This window comes from Montipora capricornis, chromosome 12 (genome assembly GCF_036669925.1).
Source record: "Montipora capricornis isolate CH-2021 chromosome 12, ASM3666992v2, whole genome shotgun sequence".
NCBI lineage: Eukaryota > Metazoa > Cnidaria > Anthozoa > Scleractinia > Acroporidae > Montipora > Montipora capricornis.
In genome coordinates this window covers 32,779,938-32,789,937 of record NC_090894.1, presented here as the reverse complement: position 1 = coordinate 32,789,937, position 10,000 = coordinate 32,779,938, and positions in this window count along the sequence as shown.

Sequence of the window (10,000 nt, the reverse complement as noted above, 5' to 3'; positions counted from 1 at the left end):
CTATCTACCAGTGATGTTTTGTTTTCATACTCCCCGAAAAGCCATGCCCCTACTTTTAAAGTACACCCCAATATATAAAAATCCCTTTTTAGAAAGTTGATAAATAAGCTGGTTTAAAATTATATTCATGGTTTGTAAGAAACAAACTGGTTGGAAAAAAAATTAGCTGGTTAAAAAAAATATATATTTTTTAACCAAAAACAAAATTAAACCACAACATATATACCAAACCTAAAATTCTAAAGGATTCGTTACCTTAAGTGTACATAGCATATTGTCTTCACTCCTAACCTCTAAACCTAATCTTCTTTCTTCCCCGTTGTCTTCGCTCCTCGACACAAAAGCCATGTTTGAAGTTGTTTAACTTTACATTCCTCCGGTGAATCTCTGGGAAGTGTTGCACCTGGAACGTCTTCCTCAGAAAATGAGATGTTATCTAGAGAGATAGGCTCGTTTTCGTCTTCTAAAGAACGTTTACATTCAGAAAAGCTGCATGAATTTAAATTCGCCGCCATATTACACTGATCTTTGATGTCCACCCAAATGATCCCAGGAAGCGGCGTGCGCCGCAATCCGTCCCCAGCCTCCTCACGATTCTGCAATTGGCTATGGAATTGAATAGTGAAGTATAAAAATCTCCGACACCTGCCCCGGAGCATATTGTGACTCGTCCCTTTCAGCAACTGAGTGTCTCGCCTGAGAATTTCCTGAAGCTGTTGTGGAGAGATTTAGGATCATAATATACGATCAATCAAGTCCCTTGGACTTACGTGGACGCTACTCGACTGATGCTGTTCTCAAAGCGAAACAGTGACTTATATTCCTCCGACACAGTTAGGTAATCTTGAAAAATAATGTAGTGATGACGTTTTAGTTGGGTAGAGATATACTTGCAAAATTAATATGAAAGAAGAAAACACTGTTATCGATACCCGTTTTTCTCAAAGTAAAATAAAAACGAACTATAGCTTGCTCTCTAAACAATTTAAATCTGCAGCATGCTCAAAACGGCAGTATACCAGGGAGGGATTTGGACATCATTAGAACACGCAATGCAGAATGTTCCTTTTCCCGCAGAATTCTCATGGGTTAAAGGAAAGAACAACCAGTGGAAACCAGTTTGGATGACCATGCCTAAAGTAAAGTGTCCACTGTGGGCAGAGCTCATCAAATGCACCGGCAAAGGGCGATGCTCATGCTGCCAAGAAAATGTTTAAGAGAACGCCATTGTGTAAATGTGACTGCCTAGAGAGCAAATCTTGGAGCGACGGGCATTTGTAAGGGTTTTTGGAAAGAGCATTAGCATTCCTAATATTATCTGATTTAATGTACGAAAAAGACGCAGTCAATATGCACGCATTTGTTCTGCTTTTGTGCTATTATGTTATCGGCCCAGCAGAGACTGGGTACTGGGTACTAAAGTCCTCGCTGGCAGAATGGTCTTCTGGAGCCTGGAGCTAAGAGACAGCAAATCTGGATCCTTAAATGTGGTTTCTCTACAGAGTAAGTAACTTTATTGAGATTAACTTACTTAACCAGAAAATAATGTTGTCTCCAGTCTGAAACAGTGCTTAGAATATGATACAGGTTGTGGCAACATATCTTCAAACTCTGGAGTAGCAATACATAAGGAGCGATTTCCATTGTCATCTGTGCAAAGAAAAAAAAGACAGGTATAGCACTCCTATCAGGCAAGTTAAAGCTGAAACACAGTACTACAACTGCCAAAGACAACTCTTTCGCACCAAACATGAGGTTCTTAGCTTTGCTTCTCACAAACAGCTGCTTGAATTTGGGAAGCAACACCCAATCATAAACGAAAGTATTCCAGCGTCTACCATCATCACACAAAAATGGATTTCCTGTCACATGGGAAAAACGAGCGTGCCCTCCGCTTAACACAATCTTAAATGATCAACAATTCTCGCAACTTGAGAAACTGGAGGGAGAAACCAATTGTTCTCAAACTCCCAATCTTGCAAAAAGGCATCAACAGCCTCGGTGCCTGGCTAGTAAAAACGAGAATTGAAGTGGGGAAATTAGCATTGTCGCTACATGCATATCTGTCAATTCCGTGTGGTCCCCATCGAAAATCCAACATTTGAAAAATATTATCGTTGATTGCATAATCACCAAAATCGATAATCTTACTCAAATGGTCGGGCAAGAGTTTAAATTTCTGGGGATCCACTTCATCTCGAGAGAGACCCCGAACGAAACCCAAATGTGAAAATGCTAAGTGCTAAGTCTTGAAGCTCTTAAAGTTTACTTCCACATTGGACAATGCTAATAACATTCCTGTGATCTGTAAACCATACGACCAGACGGACTAAAAGACTAGAGGCAAAACTGATCAAAGCTAGTTCTGCAGCGTTTAACTGTCTCCACGTGGAGCTGTTTCGCCTATCTGTAGGGGACAACTTTTGATGAAAAATTTTGCTTTCATTCAAACTGAACGAAGCACAAGCATGATCCGACGCATCTGAGTAAACTAACTTAGTAGGCTAAGGCATGGGCAGCCACAGGCAACGGCAATTTAGGGGGTTGGCATTTTGACTCCAAAACTGGAATTCTTTACAAGCCTTCCATGCTAGCGCTTTAAAGGAATTCCACGAAGCTTTCGTATTAATAACAGTGTACAATGATCTATTCATAATTCAAACAACGTCAACTACGCAAGGCGTTAATGATATAATCTGGCCTACAAGGGCTGCCAAAGTTCTAACGTTAACATACATGGAATATCCCTTGAGTACAGAATGAACATTTGCCTTCAACTCTAAAAATATTTGTTCAGTAACAGAAAAAAAGCCTAGATTGCTATCTAAAACAGTACGCAACCAAGTATTAGTCTAAAATGGCTCCTATAAGGACTCCTCGTAATTAATAACATAACCAAGGCTAAGCAAATCGGCATGAACTGTAAAACTATTGATTTTAGCTTTCATTTTGCTAGCGCCACCTCCTAGACCGTCATCAAGAAAGATTACCATAGGTATGCCTTTGCACCTCCATGAGGTAATTACAGGATGTAACAGCTTAGTGAACAAATACGGAGCGGACGACAAACCAAAAGTCAAAACTGCAAATTGGAAATATTTCAATACTCCGTCGCCAAATTCCCCGGCAAAATGAAACAAATAGAATCCTTTGGATATGACTTTGAGAGCCACTTTAAAATCTTCACACCTGAACTTTTGTTTGAAATTGTACAAATTGACGTGCCTGAGATCTAACATTAACCTTTTTTTTCCCGAAGACTGAACAGAAACTGAAAGAGAGAACCTCCACACAATCGTTTCTGAGAAGATCAGAAATAGCGTTGGAAACAAAATCTTTTTCCCTCAGGACTTAACATTGTTCGGGCTGATCGTGGGAGGTGGAAACTCATTGAAAGGGATTTTGTACCCATCGAGTATGACATTCCCATTCTTTATAACACTTAGCTAAATTTCCCACGAACTGAAAAAAGTTTAGACTGGCCTGAAACGATTTCACAATGAAACAAATACTTAACTTCAACGAGCGACAATGAATATTCGGAATCAAAGACTCGAGCTCAGGAGCATTTCTCACTGAATGAGAATCAACTTTGGAAAAACTAGACGTTGATCTTGTCCAACCTTGGTGATCAGCTAATCATGGACCCGTACGGGGCTTAACCGCCAACAGCGGGAAATGTGCCCTGCAGTGGCCTGGCTTGTTGCAAGCGAAGCAACAACCCGGCTTCGTTTGGTACCTGAATTGGGTATCGATGGTTGCAATGGGCCTCGACGCAGAACTAACATCCGTGGTGGACAAGGCTGCGATTTGACACAGCCCATCTGGACATTTTGTCTTGTTTCTCGTCGTCTGCATCATCAGCAGAGTCGTTCTTTTTATATTCCTGAATGACCATCCAGCCGTAGTCGTAATTATTCACTAAAACAATATGCTTCTGACTCTCGACAAGCAAATTCTCTCACCTTTCTTGAGCGATTCTTTGACCTTGTCCAAGTTATAAAAAAGAGCCAAGCATGAGGATTTAGCTTCACCAGGAAGATCGGAAAGATCGAGTTAAATCTAAACTGGTCGTCGTTTGCTTTCTTTTTAAAACGAGGAGGCTCTTCGAATTTTAACTTCTTTTTCTCGTGAAGCTGTGAGTCAGCCGTGTCGGAATTTGCCCTCTTAATTAATCTCAGATAATGAGTTGTTTAGAATTCACTTCATCAAATGGAGAAGACTCTATATTTTCTGCTATACAGCATCGATTGAAATTTTTAGCCTTTCAAAACTTGCCCAAATGGTATCGGTAGGTCCTGGAATTCATACAAAGAAAGGCCAGCTAAAGGTTTGGCTTAACCCGTATTAGAGCTCAATGATGTCTGCCTGTGGGCCTCTGTAGATGAAGATGGCCCGAAAAAGCACTTATAAAATGATAAACCTACCAGATTTGTGCCCACTCTCGCTCCCTGAAAACGAACCGTTGACATTTGTCACGTGATGCCTAAACCTGAGCCATGCACATGGACCTATAACCGCGGATATTTTAATGATAATTTCTCTTGCGGCGACGCCAAGTGCTGCAGACCATTTGTCATCAAAAATGTCCAAAAAATCGCAAGCACTTAGCACTTAAAGGGTTAACATCGGCGTCTAAAACATTTCAAAACAAACTAAACCATTTCAGTTTTAACCAAACCGCTTCACAAAAGAATACTTAACCTTCCTTATTTCAACACTTTTCTGTTTGCTCTGTTCCATTTCAGTTTCTTGTATTTTTGGCGGTGATGGTCCCAAATAATCTCGCACCCAGATCTCACTCTGTCACAGGAATGTGAGATCTGGTAAAGTTCGACAGTACACCATTTTTCATTGGCTACTAAAAAAAGGTTGCGGCAATGCAATCTACGCTCCGATTGGCTTGTTTCGCGGGGCACTTAATGAAGGTTTGGTTTTCGCAAGCTCATGTGCTGTTTTGAATAAATGTCAGTTGTGCGGAGGAAAGTTTTGTTTTTTCCGACGCCGGAAAAGCTTTACAGTTGAGGAAAATCATTTTAAAAATTCGCGACGTTTGTGTAAATGGTACCGACGAAAGCCCCACGTACCCTGCCACTCGAATAAAGTTCTGCGTAGCTTGCTACGCGGTACGCAGAAACTAATAAATTCAAGTTGAAGTATGTAATTTATTCAAAACAGTGTTTCTCATTCTTAAAGCGTGACTCGTGAATTAAGTAGTGATCAATTGTGAATTTTACGGTTAGATTAACAACATTTTTCACGAGATCGTGTCAAGAAAATAGCACTCGTTGCAGTGTTTAGGTCTAAGCACTCTTTAACATTTTCTCTTTCAATTTACGGTTTGGCTAACTACACTTTTCACAAGATTGTGTGAAGAAAATAGCACTCGTTTACTGATTAAGCCAAAGCGTTAGTTCCAGTGATTAGGCCTAAACCCTCTTTAACATTTTAGCTTTCAATTTACAGTTTGGCAACTACACTTTGCACGAGATCGTGTGAAGAAAATAGCACTCGTTTATTGATTAAGCCTAAGCGCTCGTTTCAGTGATTCTGAGTTGCTCCGACAATTAAACAATCTCGACCGTTCAAAAACAATCGCCTGTAGCGCTTCTTTCTGTTTCGTCTTAAGTTTAAGGTTTCCTTGTCCTCTACCCAAAAGAATCTCTTCAAGAATACCCTCGAAATCCATGTTTATTCCGCAAAATCACCCAAAATGACAACAGAGAGTACGGACATGGGCAGTGATAGAAAAGCCCGTATTTCGGGCCTCGCTGGCACTGAGCATGCTCGAAATCGAACTTTACCAGATCTTCCTTCCGTATGACCGTGGAAGATCTGGGTACGAGATTAGGTCCCAACTGGATTTTTATAAGAAATTCCAGTCTGAGTAATTAATATCCCAGTCAATAAGAAAATGTTACTTATCGGTAGAATAAACAATTTTAAGTCACCATTTGTGCGCACCGTGTGTCAGAAGCGGTTAATGCGCTGCTTCTTACAACTGAGTTGTGCCTGGTACTGCAGGTCGAGGACGTATGACCCCGGACCACATCGGTAATTTCCATTTGCCTAAATGACATATGGAAGTAGACTTAGATTGCTCCTCTCCCGTGGTTGTCCTTCGTCGGTTTTCCTCATAATTTTTATCCATTATCAAAACTGAGAGTGAAGCTGGGCTCGGTAATTAACGTTGAAACTAGACGCTCTATAAATGTAAACTGGGTTGCCTGTGAACTGCAGTGTTTCAGTTTTTTTTTTTTTTTTTTTTTTTTCAGGTGGGCGGTAATGTAGACCATCTGAGTGGTCACTTAAACGGCATGCCAGCGGTGGCCCTTTGGCTCAAACGTTCACACGTTGAATTATTTTCTGATGTCCTGTCCCGTTTTGAGGTCTTTTCGTACTTTAAGCTTAAACACGCAAGATGTCACTTTCGATTTTGTGATTTATTTGTGCAGCCAAAAGTACAATATAAAAATTGAGCGTAGCAAGAATCTTGCTAAATACTTTTCGCTGATGGTAACTTTATATATTCGCGGCACGAAATTTGCGTTGTTTTCATGTCCCAAATTTTGCTGCCGACGGAATTTTTATTTTTATTTTCGATAGGCACTTCCTAAAAACTTCTTTCTGCTCTTCCTAAAAAACTGTGTATCAATATTTATTTACCTTTGCATTAATATATGTTTTGCATAAGGCAGGCTAGAAAAATCTGTACCTTTCTTAGTTCGCATTTTTGGGCATTAAATTACAGGCGGCCCAGGCTAGAAGGGTAAAAAGATATGGATTTTTATGGGATTCCCCATAACAAACACTCAAAAAGATATTTACACACAGAAGTCCTCCATAAACAAAGCCGCGCTTTATTGTCCTAGTGCCTTTCTTGCGACTATCCATTGCTGAGAAACAGCAATGAATAAGTAAATTTATCCGTGTGCCCATCACCGGAGTTTGAGCGTGACTGATACCGGAGAGGTACCATTTTATCGACGAGGTGTGCGGTAAGCTAGAAATTACTTTCAGGCCTTTCCTTTATTTATGTACGAGTGACAACCCGGGAACCAGAGAATTCGCTTAAATCGCGTTAAATCAGGAACCCCTGTAGGAAAAGCTGAACTTTCACCAAACAACTTCTGGCCTCAACAGTAGTGGATATATTACCAGCTCTTCCATCGCCGATATGGAAATTTCGCAAATTGAGGTGTCGGTGGATGAAATAATGAATCACTTGAGTGAACTAGACACAACAAAAGCATGCGGTCCAGACAAAATTCCAGGTCGCCTGCTGAAGGAGTGCAGCGTGAAATTCAGCTTGTGTTCCCTTAATTCTAAAGGGGCTGAGGAAAGTTATCGCCCCATATCCTTACTCCCAATTGTTAGCAAAGTTCTGGAGCGTTGCTTGGGCAATCGATTTTACAAACATTTGAGAGACTTGATAAGCGTACTGCAGCATGGATTTCTGCCAAATCGTTCTTGTGTAACCCACCTCCTGTCAGTCTTACACACAGTCAGGCAGTCCTTGGATAAGAACATTCAGGCAGATTTGATTTACCTGGACTTTGCTAAGGCCTTTGACACCGTTGATCATAGCGTTCTTCTGGCAAAGCTGAGGCTTTACGGTGTAAAAGGTCAACTGTTCTTCTGGTTCAAGGACTACCTAACTGAGCGTAAACAAAGAGTGGCTCTTGAGGGTGCGGCTTCTCGTTGGTCTCCTGTAACCTCTGGCGTTCCGCAGGGGAGCATTTTAGGCCCCCTCTTGTTCACTTTGTTCATAAATGATCTGCCGGGCAACGCTGCTTATGGCGTGAAGGTTGCACTCTACGCCGATGACACCAAGCTATATCGAAATGTTCCGTCTGCAGAACACAGTCACCTCATACAAGACACCCTCTCAAATATGCATGACTGGTCGCATCGCAATAATTTTAGCTTTAATACGTCCAAATGTAAATTACTAACTGTGACTAGGAAAAAGACTCCGATTGCTTTTGACTACACCCTTGATGGCACAGCCCTGAAACGCGTTTCAGAAGAAAAAGATCTTGGCGTAATCATAACTAGTACGCTCTCTTGGGACTCACACATCCACACTATCACTGAAGAAGCAAACAAGCTTCTTGGTTTGCTTAAACGCACTTGTCCCCTGCTTATTGGCGTCTCTGTTAGGCGCTCACTTTATTTGTCTTTGGTCAAGTCACAGCTGTGCTATGCCACCCAAGTCTGGTCGCCCGCTTATGTCACTCTGAACGCTAAGGTGGAACAGGTGCAGAGACACGCAAGCAGGTGGATTTCACGCACGCGCAGAGGCGAGACGTCGCACAAAGAGCGGCTAACTTTGCTAGACTTACTCCCACTTTCTCTAGATCGTGAACTTAAAGACATGATCTTCTTTTTTTTTTATAAAAGCCTTTACTGTAGTACCTACTTAGATATTTTGAATTGTGTATCCTTTGTTTTCCATGGTCGTACAAGAGTACGTAACTCCTTTAATCTTCGCACTCCATTTTTGCAAAACATCAACTTTTCAGGCCTCGAATTTTAATAGAATAGTTAAACTATGGAACCATGTTTGTAAGCTAGACCTCCAGCCAGTTTTTCCTCGCCTACTGCCTTTCAACTTTTTGTTCGTAAATTAATGAGCACTCACCTGTTGCGAGTATATGGAATCAATTACCCCTGCACGTGGGCTCTAGTCCCTACGTGCCCATTGCACTCGTAATGTATTTTACTCTTTGTTAAATGTTTGAGTATTCATTTTATTTGATTATAACCTAGGTCTTAATCTAGGGGCGGTGCCTCGCATGGGACGTTAGTCCCGTTGCACCTACCCCTTTTGCGTTTTGCTTCTTTTTTTTTCTTTATTTCTTTTCTTTATTATTATTATTATTATTATTATTATTATTATTATTATTATTATTATTATTATTATTATTATTTTGTTATTATTATTATTATTTTGGTTTGTGTTGTATTATAAATTTATATTGTACGTTGCCGGAGGAGTACCCAATAAAGCTGTAAAAAATAATAATAACAAGTAGGACAATAAAGTCCGCCTTTTTTTTATTGAGAACTTTTGCCTGTAAATATCCCTTTGAGTGTTTGTTATCGGGATTCCCATACAATCCATATTTTTAACCCTCCGAGCCTGGGCCGCCTGTGGTTAAAATAGAATTTTCGGTCTGACTGCAAGTCGTATATACTAAGCTCTCCTAACCAGATACTAAGCCCGCCGGACAGGACTTAACTTCAGTGAACTTTTGTCGTGCAAAGCTGTCAGACGAGCAGAGTACACGCTCAAAATTGCTGTCAAAAAGAAATTGAAACAGACTTCATGTCTGCCCTTGAAGTTTTTCTTCGATCTTTCTCAATTCTTTGATTGTACCTGACGTCACGGCGGCCATGTTGATGGAAAGTACTAGTAACTACTTGTCTTATCAGGGGGCTATTTACCTAAGATATCTATTATAGGACTATAGTGATTTACGATACCAAAACAATATTTGTTTACTATTAGACCTACATATTACTCAAACACAACTTGAATCTCCTGGGAAACAAACCGCAGCTTAGTTGACAGTTATGGAACAAAGCACTGTGTCACGTTACTGCACTACCACACGTACGCAAAGCGTGCCTATTTTTATATACAACTCTGAATTTTGAATTCTCTGCGAAAGATTAATCATACGACAATAAATTGTAAAAACATGAATTAAGGGAAAGGTCATGATGTTCTATCAAAAGGACGAAAATTGATCACGCGCTAGGCAACCACAAATGTGCACGTGATCACGTTGTGTCAAGGTTCTTGTTTACATTGAATGACAGGGAAGATTGTTAACGTTCAGAGTTAAACAATGTACTTTTCAGCCAAGAAACGTCCCTCTCTCGTTTTGTAATTTTGTTGTATATTTAACTGAATATTTATATTTCATCTGTCGGGTCGGGAATCCTTCTTTGCCGGGTTATTGACCTTATTTGGAACAATGTTGATTGAACC